Genomic DNA, 16,539 nt, shown 5'->3' with positions numbered 1-16,539 from the left:
GCAAATAAAATCTTTTATATTACCAAATGTGTGCATGTAATAAAAACATTAATGGTTAATTCCAGGAAGCCGCCCATATCCCAGTTAAATTCGGCAAAACAATTAGATAATAAAAGAGCTTTGATTTTTCTGCAATTTTGTCTACTTAAATATATATGGATAAATATATCAGGCAAACATGAAATAATTTAGAATCGGTCCTGATTTTCCTAACTGATGAGAATAAAAAAAAGTTATATGTTTATGTTGATTGAATAACTGAACAGCGATTCTAAAATTAATTGTGAAACAACAATATAATAATAAACAGCATAATACACAGAGAGGAACCTCCCTAACGCAATATATCAATGAGAAAATGCGTAGGAGCCCTGATGAGGATTCGAACCTATGCGCTGGGCGTTCCCACGCACACGCTCTAGACGCCTAGTCCACGACATGGTAAAAGGATGTCAGTAGAACTCCAGGTTGCAATCCTTTTACCATGTCGTGGCCTAGTTGTCTAGGGTGTGTGCCTGGGAACACCCACCGAATAGGTTCGAATCCTCATCACGGCTTCTACGGATTTTTTTCTAATAGCATAATATTAGAGTGGCTACATATATATAGGCCATCTTTCAAGGGTTTTATGCAGATAGGGTCCCAGTCGTACAGTCACGTTCGATAAGACTCACAACTGGGAATTCCGAGTTCGAATCCCAGGCTGGAGAGAAATATTTGAGCATAACCACAACAAACCAGTCAGTTTGTTGTGGGTTTGCATCCTTTGGAATGTCAGAAGTTCGACCTTGAGTGGGGATATATATATATATATATATATATATATATATATATATATATATATATATATATATATATATATATATATATATATATATATATATATATATATATATATATATATATATATATATATATATGTCGTACCTAATAGCCAGAACGCACTTCTCGGCTTACTATGCAAGGCTCGATTTGCCTAATAAGCCAAGTTTTCCTGAATTAATATATTTTTTTAACGTTTTTCTTATGAAATGATAAAGCTACCCATGACATTACGTATGAGGTCAATTTTTTTTAATTGGAGTTAAAATTAACGTAGATATATGACCGAACCTAACCAACCCTACCTAACCTAACCTAACCTATCTTTATAGGTTAGGTTAGGTTAGGTAGCAGAAAAAGTTAGGTTAGGTTAGGTTAGGTAGGTTAGGTAGACGAAAAACAATTAATTCATGAAACTTGGCTTATTAGGTAAATCGGGCCTTGCATAGTAGGCATAGAAGTGAGTTCTGGCTACTAGGTACGACATATATATATATATATATATATATATATATATATATATATATATATATATATATGTCGTACCTAGTAGCCAGAACTCACTTCTGAGCCTACTATGCAAGGCCCGATTTGCCTAATAAGCCAAGTTTTCATGAATTAATTGCTTTTCGACTACCTAACCTACCTAACCTAACCTAACCTAACTTTTTCGGCTACCTAACCTAACCTAACCTATAAAGATAGGTTAGGTTAGGTTAGGTAGGGTTGGTTAGGTTCAGTCATATATCTACGTTAATTTTAACTCCAATAAAAAAAAATTGACCTCTTACATAATGAAATGGGTTGCTTTATCATTTCATAAGAAAAAAATTAGAGAAAATATATTAATTCAGGAAAACTTGGCTTATTAGGCAAATCGGGCCTTGCATTGTAGGCTGAAAAGTGAGTTCTGGCTACTAGGTACGACATATATATATATATATATATATATATATATATATATATATATATATATATATATATATATATATATATATATAGGCTGCCTGAATCGACAAAATGAATTATATTTATCGTTATTATAAAGACAATATTGTGAGCGTCATTATACTCACTGCCAAACGTATTATGTCATCAGGAGTTATCTGGCAACCTGGATCAAATTTAATTTGAAAGATCAACCAATCTTCTAGGAATCTGAATTGTCCCGGCTTTGGTTGCGTGTAGCCAAGTTCGGGGCAGAAATTCGTAAATAATAATGTCAAATACCTGGCTAGGAAATTCCCTGCTGACTAAAATATTTTAGCAAAAAAGAAGAACCGCACATTGTGTTACCTATTAGTTGGTAATATGTTAACTACCAAGAAATTTTTAGATTTACATGCCAAAGTTAGATAAGTTACTAGTTAAGATCAAAACAGCCTCAAATGACCTCTTGAGTGATCATTATTGGACCCTCAGTTTATAAACAAAAAAATCCTCCTATGAAGTAGATTAATTACTTCTGAGGGAAAGCCACAAACTTTATACTTTAAACTAAACACTAATTCACATGGAACAAATTTTTATTATTATTATTATTATTATTATTATTATTATTATTATTATTATTATTATTATTATTATTATTATTATTATTATTATTATTATTATTATTGTGTAAACAAGCCATTTAAAGCATGTAATAGTAATTTTTTGTTTTGGCTTTTCGCATCAGCCTGTCAGCCAAATTTTGTCTCCAGGTAAAGCTTATCAATCCAATAATAAATGGTCACTGGGATGGAGTGAATCCGTCAATCAGGTTGATATTATCCACTTTTAAATTAGCTCATTGATTATGTTTTAGTTATTGACTACTAGAAGCGATCGTAACCGTCCAATAGTTTGTAATTTTTGTTAGTGATAGCAAGCTTACTATTTCACTAGCTTCTCTCTGTCCATAGAATGGAGCAGTATGTTACACTAACTTGTTATTGGACCCTGAGGGGGGAACTGATCAGTACACCAGCTTGTAACTAAGAAGTATCACATGATGTTACTAAATAAACATTTATAGCATGCGTATAGTTAAATGCTACATATGATTAATAACATATTTGATTCAAAAATAAAATAAAATACATTTTTCAATTCTAACTTGCTATTTACAACTTCAAACAACACAGTTGTACTACAGTATGCAATTAATTTCTAAAGAAATAAATCTAGCTTTTTCCACCCGTCTATTATACTTGCATGTAACTATTCACATGTAACTACAGCTCAAATTATTGGAGAGAGGATTCTTACCATAGTGATGATGCGAGGACAACTGCCCCTCGGCTCCGTATCCAAGCATATATAGGGACCTCCTCCAGGGGCGGCGCGCGCATCAACCCGCACACCTTTCCACCAGTCACCTTCGTCAACAGTCGACTTCATAAAAGGCGGAAGGACTAATTGCTATGTACATCCCTGGAACTCTGGATGTCTGCGTACGCCTCTGCCAAACAAGAAACCACCCATCACTTTTGCTTCAGTACAATTCTACATATTTACCAGCTCTTTCCACATAGAGTGTACACACACACACACACACACACATATATATATATATATATATATATATATATATATATATATATATATATATATATATATATATATATATATACATATATATATATATATATATATATATACATATATATATATATATATATATATATATATATATATATATATATATATATATATATATATATATATATATATATATATATATATATATATATATATATATATAGTTGGTATGGGACTACATGTGCGTATCAACCCTGGCTAACACCTACATTAACCTCAGTGTTGCACAACCAGGTGGCGCTGCCACCCACAGGGAAGCAGCCAAATCCCGTAAGTATAGAGAACTGGATCACCACTACAATTTTGTCCCCATTGCTTCTGAGACACTCGGTGCCTGGGGTAAAAGTGCTACCAGTTTTTTGAAGGAACTGGGTTCTAGGCTCATTGAAACAACAAGGGACCCTAGAGCTGCCAGCTTTCTTTTCCAGCGCCTCAGCGTGGCGATACAGAGGGAAAATGCGCACTGCATCCAGGGTTCCTGCCCGCCATCTGAGGAGCTGGAGGAACTCGACAACCTATGATAACCATCTTTGTAACCTATATGTAACTCCTTTTTTGTAACAAAGTTCAAATAAAGCAAATATAAATATATATATATATATATATATATATATATATATATATATATATATATATATATATATATATATATATATATATATATATATATATATATATATTATATATATATATTATATATTATGTATATTATATATATATATATATATATATATATATATATATATATATATATATATATATATATATATATATATATATATTATATATATATATTATATATTATGTATATATATATATATATATATATATATATATATATATATATATATATATATATATATATATATATATATATATATATATATATATATATATGACAATGTCAGACCACGGAGGAAAAATGAAACAGGAATTTCCTTAAGTACTTTCGTATATTAAATACATCTTCACCTTCTGAAGATGTATTTAATATACGAAAGTACTTAAGGAAATTCCTGTTTCATTTTTCCTCCGTGGTCTGACATTGTCACATTCTTAATCACGTGTTTATTTTCGTGATATACACACACACATATATATATATATATATATATATATATATATATATATATATATATATATATATATATATATATATATATATATATATACATATACATAAAAAGGAAGGTGAAACGCCATGCAACCTCTGTGAAGAGTCAACTAACACAACACCTGTACCCCCTATTAGACTATTTTACAGGAACTTCTTTTCCACAGCTCATAAAACGGAGGAAAGGGTCCTGAAAGATATTGTTAATAGGAACGTTATCCCTACAGACAAAAATCAGAAGATACAATTGATGATTTACTATAAAACCAAAAAAAAACGGCCAAGCTACTCATGAAAACTCTCCATACACAAAGCAGAACGCTTTAAAAGAGACCAACGTCGTCTATGCCTTCAAATGCCCACTTGGGGTCTGTAAGCCCCAAAGAACTCAGTATATAGGCAAGACAACAACATCTCTTTCCAGGCGATTAACAATGCATAAGCAACAGGGCTCCATTAAGGCACACTCTTGGAATATCAAATACGTATTTGTTTCTGATGTGGTGTCTATGGGTTCTGTTACAACCTTCTAGGAAGCGTTTAAGGTCAGGATTGCTATTCAGAGTTTTAAATATACAGAGTACACATAAGAGGATGAGCAGTGACTTAATATCTAACATATTAAAAGATTTAAGTAAGGGTAACGAGTGCTGTCTGGGGCCAGAGTTTGATATTGTTCTAATTGCAGCTTTGTGCTAAGTAATTAGAGGACGTAGATGATTTTGGGTAGTAGAACCCCAAGCACAAATACCATAATTGAGATTAGGATAGATGATAAAGTAATAGAGCGTCACCAAGGCAGGGCGAGGTACATAATATCTTGATCTTAGAAAGAATACCAACAGTTTCAGAAACTTGTTTTGCTATATTTAGAATGTGACCCTGGAAATTCAACTTGTTATCGATGAGGAAACCAAGGAATTTATCATCTACTTTGTTACTGATTTGGATATTGTTATTCTTAGATTAATTTGATCTGAGGATTTATTACCAAGCAAAATATAGAAAGTTTTGTCGATGTTAAGGGTGAGTTTGTTAGCAGTTAGCCAAAGATGGATTTTATTTTGCTCAGTATTCACTGTGACACTTAGAGCAAGAGGGTCAAGTCTGGGGAAAATGAAGGTTGTGTCATCAGCAAATAAAATTGGTTTGAGGTGTTGAGAGGCATGTGGAAGGTCATTAATGTAAATGAGAAAGAGGAGAGGGCAAAGTATGCTGCCCTGTGGAACACCATTGTTGATGGGTAGGGTGGGAGAAATGAAATTATTCACAGAAACATACTGGACCCTGTCAATAAGGTAAGACTGAAAGTATTGGAGGGAGTGACCTCTAACTCCATAATGATGTAATTTAAGAAGAAGGTTTTGGTGGTTGACAGTGTCAAAATTACGCGTTTGGGGGGTCGACAGTTGGATGGAATGGACTTGGTCTGAGGATGGATTGCGTGTCTGAGGTCTTCAGCCGTACATATGGGTATTTGAAGCCTTAACTGATACCATGTTCCTCGGTCATCGTCAAAAGTTGCCTTTGAATGGATGCCAAAACTACCTAATTATTTATAAATTAGCATTTTGAGGTCTGTTGGGGCAAAAATAGTGAATGCATTTAACACTGCAAACACCACTGTGTTGAAGGAGTTCCACTCACACCTTGAAATCTGGGCAAGATAAAGCACACGAAATAAAGAGTCAATATGCATAGCAGCACCTAGGCAAAAGCCAGGCCCAGCAGCTAATTCAACACAAAGAGAAATAGGTAATCACACACATAAATGCACAAAAAAATACATCACATATTGCTATACATTCACAAACAAATAACCTAATATACTGAAAAATCTAAATAAGTATCACACGAAAGATAAAAACACGTCTAAACCTTTCCTAAAACACGCAACAAGTACTTGCGAGGTAGGGAGTGACGTCACGAAGCCAAACACGTGTACCTGTGCCGTCATGGAAGTAAACAATGGAGTTGGAGGACTGGCACTAGTGAAGGCTACACGCCAGGCGTCCGTGACCACCTCGGCCTGGCCATGTCTTCCTTTCCTTACTTATACAATACTGAGAAGATTAAAGAGCTTATAGTGCAGATTTGGTTTGATTAATTATGAATATAAAACAATGGTAAATTGTTTTTTAATATTACCGAGAAGCAATTACTATTTTTGTCGATATCAAGGGAAATGAGTAAATGTTTTGTAAACTATTTAGTTTACATTAAAATAATTTTGTTTGTATTATCAACCGAAACATATAACACATACTAATCCGTTTTTCACAAGTTATTTTCATAATAATAATTGATAACCATCATAGTTCAATACATTTTTGTTAGTCTGTGTTCTACCATAAGCGAGGAAATTCATTTACAACGCTAACCAGTATACATACACTTTCTTCTCTCATCAATAGGCCGGGCTAGTGAATTAGACAACACACAGTGTTCTGAGTTCTTGAACACTCAACTACAGAAGGTGAATGAGGTACATTTACTATGTTAACTAGCATACATGAATATTCTCGTCCGTCTTGCATGAACAGGGATAGATATCTCTTCTCGTACATATTGAACAGAGGATTATTGAGCACGTAATGTTTCACAAAGGATTATTGAGCACTTAACCATGGGTGGTTCACGGCCTTTTACAATGATAATCATTATACAAACATTTCCGCCTGTCTTGCGTGGACAAGGTAAGAGAGCTACCACAGAACAGTGAGTTATCGAGCACTGGACCACAGAACAGTGAGTTAATGAGCACTGGACCACTGAACAGTGATCGAAGTTAAAGACTTGGTCAGTGATGGAACGTTATTGACACGGTTACTCAATGATAAGTTTAAAATCACAGTCACATTTCCTCTGATACCAGAAAAAAGTCCCAGCCTTCTTCTATCTAATCAAAAAATAAACAGTTATACTTGCAGAGAAAATAGCAACCTAAGAATGTAGATTTCCAGTGAATAGAAGGAGCTATTCAGCTAATGTTCATGGATGTTAATGCGTCATATATATTATATTATATATATTATTCAGTCGAAGAAAATTCTGCATGGAAAAACCCTCAGCTCAGTGACAGATGTAACAGTGATTACAGAGAGATAACGACATAATTTTGTTAAGGACAGCTTCGTAAAAGTTATTGGTTATTTAACTTTCAAAATATATATATAAGTCTATAAGAACGTGTGGATGTCCATTCGCTTGTCTGCTCAAAGATGAAGGCTAAACGCTTTGGACCAGCCTCTCCTTCGTTTACAGAGGGAATGGGTTGGGGTACGGGGCAGACATAGGTTGGTCGGGGGGAGGCCTGAGTTAAATGCGTTAAGAAATATTAGCAATAATAAACACACCACTGTAATTTTCATGAAGTCATGTGTGAAATATGTAGAGTGATTCCCCTAGAGTGTTTAGTGATCTTAATAATATATATTCTGAGAGACCCATTGAGTTGTTTCTGTTCTAAATAACTTTTCTGAGAGAAGGGAAAGCAGGGAGGGGAAGGGAGGACAAAGGGATGGGCTCAAGCGGGAGATGGGCCGAATAGCGGGAAAAGGGTGAAAGGAGGGATGAAGAGACCCGGGTGAAGCCGGGTATGTGAGGTAAACTGACTTGTGGAATTTATATAATTATTAATTTATATTAGTGTATATAGTAATTTATTTCTTACATTAATTTATTTATTACGATAGTGGACTGTATGAGTTTATTCCCACAAATCGTTTCCTACACATTCTGTGGGGTTTATTAAATTATATATATAGTCTATCAATCAAAATTATTGATTGGTAGACAATCACTACAATATTACTAGGTGTTAAATTACAACTGATTAGTAACTAAAATTAAAATAAATACAGCTTATCTGTATTGTTGATCATGGCCTGGTCAACCAGATATGACACGGATGATAACACAAACTGATACTTTGATTTCCACCTCATCTCTTCCGTAGATCCCAATCATTTTCCAAGCTTTCCTGTATCTTTATTCTACCCCTTTTAATCCCATTCTTATCAGCTCTTTGATCATTCGATTCCATCCAATCATCAGAGTTAGCACCGGACAAGTGAGCATAAGAAATCCTTTCAAGAATATGGCGAAAAAATCCTTAGGAATATTATACACAACGTAGTGTATGATATTACTAATGTTTCCTCCTCCTCCGGGTTCGATCCCCGGTGGAGGAGTAAACAAATGGCTAAAATTTTTCTTTAACCCTGATGCTCCTGTTACCTAGCAATAAATAGGTACCTGGGAGTTAGACAACTGCTACGGGCTGCTTCTTGGAAGGGGGGGGGGGTAACAAAAAGGAGGCCTGGTCGAGGACCAGGCCGCGGGGACCCTATGCCCCAAAATCATCTCAAGATCTCAAGAAGAAGATCCCATCAGTCTCAGGGGACTATGGAGTTGCGCTCTGGTTGTCGGTCTGGAGTGGCCTCTCCAGGGTGCAAAGCCAGGGTAGGTTGATATTGGAGGAGAATCTGTTACCCATGCAGCAGGTCCCCCTGTTATGATCCCAGGTAGCTGAGAAACGAGTCTGCCTTGAAAGTTATTCTGCAAGACCTGACCTAAATAAGAGGTCAGGTCAATTACGTAAAATAATTGGTTACATTTGATAAATAGATTAAGAGTATGGGCAGTGATCAACAATATAAGTAAATGACTTGACATGAGATGTGGAGAGTTTGCTAGAAGTATGAGGCTCGCTTCTGGAGGGCTTTGACCCCCAACTTGAGCACCAGACATCGTGAGGGGAAGCCGCGCTCCGTGTGAGCTCTTGTTAGAGAGGAACCCCTAGTTGATATACCTTCAAGAGGAAGGAAGCGTGCAAACGTTTCAGCTGTGAAATCAAGTTGGGAATGTTGTGGTCTCAAGTCCTGGACTGCAGGAAGAGTTGTGAAGCCGTCCTGTAGGAACCGACCTGTGAGATTTATATTTATTTATTTTATATGAATTTATATAGAATTTATATTTACGTTAATTTATATATTTCGATAGCAATTTGTATGATGTTAAGTAGACTGTATTTCTGCAATAATCTCACAAATCGATCCATACACATTACGGGGGGGTTTATATTGAATTTATATATATGCAGCCAATCAAACTACAGTAATAAACTACATATATTAGTATACATTGAGGAGGTTCCTTATCTTATCATACAACAGGCTTAGTCCACCAGGTATAACTAGGATGTAGACACCAAATTCTCCTCGTGTGAGGCAGCTTCCATCACCCTGGTAACTGATATACCAAGCTTGCTTCCTCTTCTTGACCTGTCAAAGGGCGCTAGCTGTAAAGCCAGAATCCTAATATATGGCAGCTATATCAGAGAAAACACTGTATATTATATATGATAAGGACCAAGGCTTAATTACCTTTTTTGAGTCGATCATTTGTGTTCTCACCGGTTCGCCCAATATCTACCTAACATTAATGGCCAAAAATGATTAGATAAACGGGTTTCGGAAAAACACTTCCCTTGTAATTGATGACAGCGTGTTGATGATGGAAGACCTTTGGTTTCCATAACACTTTGTCCAAGAGAATTTATAGGAGCCGAATTTGCCCCATGACTCTTAGGTCTTAACAACAATGGCTGACCACTCCTTCCTCACTGACGCCTGGCCTACTTTGTCCAGATATCAGTAACTGATAGAAGGGTCACATTTACTTTATTTTGATACTAATAATTAAGTTAATTCAAATAAGATGTTTTATGATGGAAAAAAGTTCAAAGACTATTGTATTTAAGAATAATTCCCAACAAATAGCTGGTGAATTTATAATAGTATGTGGCAATGATATCCCGTTTCCTATTGACGGAAAATTCCACTACAAGCTACATTTCCTATGGGTTAACTTGTGCATACGACGGCAGCAATATTATCTGCAATTGCATGTAATATTATTAAATGGTGTCGGATTTTCCGACACGTCCTAAAATATTTTCGTTGGGCAACTTGTGAGCGCCCTGTCGAGCAGCGGCTAGGAAGCGCCCTCGACTAGACAATTTTACGGTTTGTCTGGGGAAGGAGTTGCTGAGAACTTCGAAGCTAGCAGAGAGGGAGTAGGAGATGAGACTCCAAGGTTGTGGAAGGTACTCAGGTACAGGAAGGCTCTGTGGAGGAACAGCCATACTTTGAGGAGAAGGACCTCAAGCTGTGAGAAGAGGAGCAGTGGAATGAAGTTTCACATGCTTCTGTGATACCAGTGGTGAAGCACCATTTGCTCAAGGAAGACTTCATGGTGTAGCAGCCGGGAGAGCTGTGGAGGACCCTGGTAGACGATTCTAGGAAAACCTGAAGATGTCAGGGTAGTGAACCTACTCATGAGAAACTCTCCAGACACAAAGCAGAACGCTTTAAAAGAGACCAATGTCGTCTATGCCTTCAAATGCCCACTTGGGGACTGTAAGCCTCAAAGAACTCAGTATATAGGCAAGACAACAACAGCAGTCTCCGTGGTGTAGTGGTAAGACACTCGCCTGGCGTTCCGCGAGCGCTATGTCATGGGTTCGTATCCTGGCCGGGGAGGATTTACTGGGCGCAATTCCTTAACTGTAGCCTCTGTTTAACGCAACAGTAAAATGTGTACTTGGATGAAAAAACGATTCTTCGCGGCAGGGGATCGTATTCCAGCGACCATAGGATTAAGGACTTGCCCGAAACGCTCCGCGCACTAGTGGCTGTACAAGAATGTAACAACTCTTGTATATATCTCAAAAAAAAAAAAAAAATCTATTTCCAGGCGATTAACGATGCATAAGCAACAGGGCTCCATTAAGGAACATATAATCTCTTCCCACAACCAGACCATCACCAGAGAAGTCTTAACAAAAAACACAGAAATCATCGATAGATACAGCGATAGCAGGCGGCTTGATATCTGCATCGAGGCACTACACATCAAGAAGTCAACACCAGCAATCAACAGCCAATTAATGCACAACTATATTATATCCACTTCAAGACTCCGCACCAATATAGAAGCATCAAGAAATATGGGCCAATAGGCCCTTTGCAGTTACTTCCATTCTTCCCTTTAAACTTACCCAATATTATACCCATTGTTTCGTGTTTTCACCTCATCCAAAACTGTTGTAACATATCACCTCACCCAAATGCAGGTATATAAAATGAAAGCCGTTTAAATTATAGCATAGTAGGACTCTGTTTAGTGTTTGCAGGTTATAGTTGTGTGTGTGTAAACTAAAGTCTTTGAAAATGTAATAAGTTATTACGAAATGCGTTCAAGTGTCGCGTCAAACTAGAAATAAAAATTTATTTTGGAGAATTGATTTTTCAATTACCATCGACAGTGAAAAGAAACATAAGAAATATTGAGAAAATTCGTGTTAGAATTATTAATCTTACTTTTTCGGTCATATTTAATAATATATGTTTACAAGAAAGACTGCTACCAATATATATATATATATATATATATATATATATATATATATATATATATATATATATATATATATATATATATATATATATATATATATATATATATATATATATTCTCTTGCTGATAGAGCAATATTGTCTTATGAGACTTGACCTACTTGGTGAGGTTGGTGGTATAAGTGGTGAGACAACAGTTATTCTACCACTTGATAAGCAGATGACAGAGTCCTGATGGTATTGGAGTGCAACCTGACTACACTAGTATAGAGTGTTGGAGTCATATTATTATACATGTATATGTATTGTGCATGTGCCTTATCCAGTAAATGTATTCAAATTAGCCGCTGTTTGCCCTGTCCTAGTGAGGCTTCCCAGAAAGTAGGAAAGAGAGAGAGAGAGAGAGAGAGAAAGAACCAAGAACCACAACTGTGGACAGGGTAGAACAGAATAATAATAATAAGAGAATGGGGATTGAGGAGGTCATACCAAATAAGGAGAGAGTGGGGAGTCACGACGGCTCGAGTGGGTGTGTGCACATGACAACAATGTCAGTAGTGGAGTCGCAACCCCTTAAACGAGTGACGTTGAACCCCTCTCCAAGTTCCAGAAGCACCCAGGGTGATCTCCTGGTCAAAATAAGCACTCAACGGAATTTTGGGCTGGTTGTCCATAAGGAAGACGGTTAACCAGACGACCGACCAGACGACTGACCAATAACAACAACATCATAATACTCCCCTCTCCACAGCACCAAAAGTCTCTTATGAAAAGGTACTCTTATAAAATCTTATTTATAATCTATTTGCTCTTATATAAAGGTTTATAAAAGCTCTTTATAAAGAGCTTATTTATTTGCTCTTATTAAAAGGTTTAAAGCACGCAGGCCTAACATGGAACCCACGCTTGATAAAGCCCTAGATAACTTTAAAACGTTGCCACAAAACACAAAACATGTGGCAAATCAACGCCAAGCGATTACTACTATATAGCACTTGGAAGGGATTAGGATATGAGGGATGGGGAGAAGGAATGTTGCCTAACCACTTGGACGGTTGGGGATTGGGGATTGAACGCCGACCTGCATGAAGCGAGACCGTCGCTCTACCGTCCAACCCAAGTGGTTGGGTACTATTTACTACTTTTCAATAAAGAAATAGTAGTGTTTTTGTTTCTAAACGTTTAAATCAGAGAAACTTGAAAGCCTGTTGTATTCATATAATGACAGCCTCGTTTATTGCAGCACAGGCCTTCACTCCCCGGGTCCATGTAGTTTGGTCGGTGGTCCTTCAGACATGATCACAAGACATTATCACAAGATAGACAGAGGAGGTATCTACCCAAGACGATTGACATCAGACAGTCTCGCAACACATGAAGACTAAGGTTCGGTTGCCGTCCAGACAACTATCACATAATTCTTGCAGGTTCATTTTCTCAGGGTAAACTCTCTTGATGCTCATTGGCGGGATTTTCAGGACCGAAGGTGGACTTGCGTAGTACGCCTTCACGACGTCGTAATGATGTTTTCTTATAGATATCGTGCTCCTACACCAAAGGTTGGGCACGTCACTCAAAAGTCTGAGAGTGAGTGAGTCCCTCTCACCTATTGAGGGCTTCCTTCGATGTGTCATCACGTTAATCAGACAAACTATTTCCGGTAGTGGAGACTGTGGGAAGTGATAGGCGAGTGTGATCAGAACGTCGGCCTCCGACGCTCTAACCGGACCACTTAGACGAATACGTCGAGAGTACGTGCAGGTGACGTCGCGGTAACAGTCCCGGCACATATTCCAGTTCTCCCTCACTGGCACATCCCTGGACAAAGTTCTCAACCCGCAGGGGATCAGCTTAGAAGATGTCTGAATGGCATTTGATGATCCTTTGCATCGCCAGGGAGTGCACTGACTGGCGCCTGGTGACTGACCCGCACTCTGTGCACTCCCGGCACTCTGTGCACTCCCGGCACTCTGTGCACTCCCGGCACTCTTTGCAGGACCGGCACTCTTTACAGGACCGACACTCTTTGCAGGACCGGCACTCTGTGCAGGACCGACACTCTTTGCACGACCGGCACTCTTTGCACGACAGTTACTCTGTGCAGGACCGGCACTCTTTGCACGACCGGCACTCTTTGCACGACCGTTACTCTGTGCAGGACCGGCACTCTTTGCACGACCGTTACTCTTTGCAGGACCGGCACTCTTTGCAGGACCGGCACTCTGTGCAGGACCTGCACTTTGTACACGACCGGCACTCTTTGCAGGACTGGCACTCTTTGCACGACAGTTACTCTGTGCAGGACCGGCACTCTTTGCACGACCGGCACTCTGTGCAGGACCGGCACTCTGTACACGACCGGCACTCTTTGCAGGACCGGCACTCTGTGCAGGACCGACTGTACGTGAGGGACCCACCTCCCCGTCGGGAGATGTCTCAGCTGTACATGAGGGACCCACCTCCCCGTCGGGAGATGTCTCAGCTGGACGTGAGGGACCCACCTCCCCGTCGGGAAATGTCTCAGCTGTACATGAGGGACCCACCTCCCCGTCGGGAAATGTCTCAGCTGTACATGAGGGACCCACCTCCCCGTCGGGAGATGTCTCAGCTGGACGTGAGGGACCCACCTCCCCGTCGGGAAATGTCTCAGCTGTACATGAGGGACCCACCTCCCCGTCGGGAGATGTCTCAGTTGGACGTGAGGGACCCACCTCCCCGTCGGGAAATGTCTCAGTTGTACATGAGGGACCCACCTCCCCGTCGGGAGATGTCTCAGCTGGACGTGAGGGACCCACCTCCCCGTCGGGAGATGTCTCAGCTGGACGTGAGGGACCCACCTCCCCGTCGGGAGATGTCTCAGCTGTACATGAGGGACCCACCTCCCCGTCGGGAGATGTCTCAGCTGGACGTGAGGGACCCACCTCCCCGTCGGGAGATGTCTCAGCTGGACGTGAGGGACCCACCTCCCCGTCAGGAGATGTCTCAGCTGGACCCGCGGGCCCGCAGGGAAATTCGCTGCAGCGGATATAAGGAAACATGACGCTGGGGAGTCGAATGAGGACCCGCCCGATGTACTCGAGGATGATACCCATCCCGACTCGCCAGGAGCTAGTGGGTGGAACTTCTTTGGGTGAAGGAGGGGCCAGCCTCCCCAGGAGGGAAACCTGGCTAAGCCACCCGCACCAGCTGGCCTCGTACTGCTGGGGGCGTAGTTGGTGGGAAGCAACCTTAAAGCTGAGGCAGCGGTACAGTAAGCCTAACACAACTATGAGAGATACCATGTGTGTGGCGGTCATCATTGAAGCTATTTGTTGTTGAATAACACTCATGACTTTATTATGCATCATTTATAATTTATTATGAAAAGTTACATAACATAATTCAAATTATAAATACGGAAACTTTGAAACTTCCGGGAAATGAGATTTTTGGCTAAGATGACTGTCATACATGTTCTGTCTATGCACGCACGCACGCACGCACGCACGTACGCACGCACGCACGCACGCACTCACACACACACACACACACACACACACACACACACACACACACACACACACACACACACACACAAGGTACGCTTCTAACATGGATGATAAGGTAAGCTTCTAACATGGATGATAAATTTTCTGACTGATAGAAAAATGAGGGCAGTAATCAGAGGCAATGTATCGGAATGAAGAAATGTCACAAGTGGAGTACCACAGGGTTCAGTTCTTGCACCAGTGATGTTTATTGTCTACATAAATGATCTACCAGTTGGTATACAGAATTATATGAACATGTTTGCTGATGATGCTAAGATAATAGGAAGGATAAGAAATTTAGATGACTGTCATGCCCTTCAAGAAGACCTGGACAAAATAAGTATATGGAGCACCACTTGGCAAATGGAATTTAATGTTAATAAATGTCATGTTATGGAATGTGGAATAGGAGAACATAGACCCCACACAACCTATATATTATGTGAGAAATCTTTAAAGAATTCTGATAAAGAAAGAGATCTAGGAGTGGTTCTAGATAGAAAACTATCACCTGAGGACCACATAAAGAATATTGTGCAAGGAGCCTATGCAATGCTTTCTAACTTCAGAATTGCATTTAAATACATGGATGGCGGTATACTAAAGAAATTGTTCATGACTTTTGTTAGGCTAAAGCTAGAATATGCAGCTGTTGTGTGGTGCCCATATCTTAAGAAGCACATCAACAAACTGGAAAAGGTGCAAAGACATGCTACTAAGTGGCTCCCAGAACTGAAGGGCAAGAGCTACGAGGAGAGGTTAGAAGCATTAAATATGCCAAAACTAGAAGACAGAAGAAAAAGAGGTGATATGATCACTACGTACAAAATAGTAACAGGAATTGATAAAATCGACAGGGAAGACTTCCTGAAACCTGGAACTTCAAGAACAAGAGGTCATAGATTTAAACTAGCTAAACACAGATGCCGAAGAAATATAAGAAAATTCACCTTCGCAAATAGAGTGGTAGACGGTTGGAACAAGTTAAGTGAGAAGGTGGTGGAGGCCAAGACTGTCAGTAGTTTCAAAGCGTTATATGACAAAGAGTGCTGGGAAGACGGGACACCAC

The sequence above is a fragment of the Procambarus clarkii genome, chromosome 26 (genome assembly GCF_040958095.1).
Source record: "Procambarus clarkii isolate CNS0578487 chromosome 26, FALCON_Pclarkii_2.0, whole genome shotgun sequence".
In the NCBI taxonomy this organism is placed as follows: Eukaryota; Metazoa; Arthropoda; class Malacostraca; order Decapoda; family Cambaridae; genus Procambarus; species Procambarus clarkii.
The sequence above is the reverse complement of the archived record's forward strand: the minus strand, read 5'-3'. Positions refer to the sequence as shown.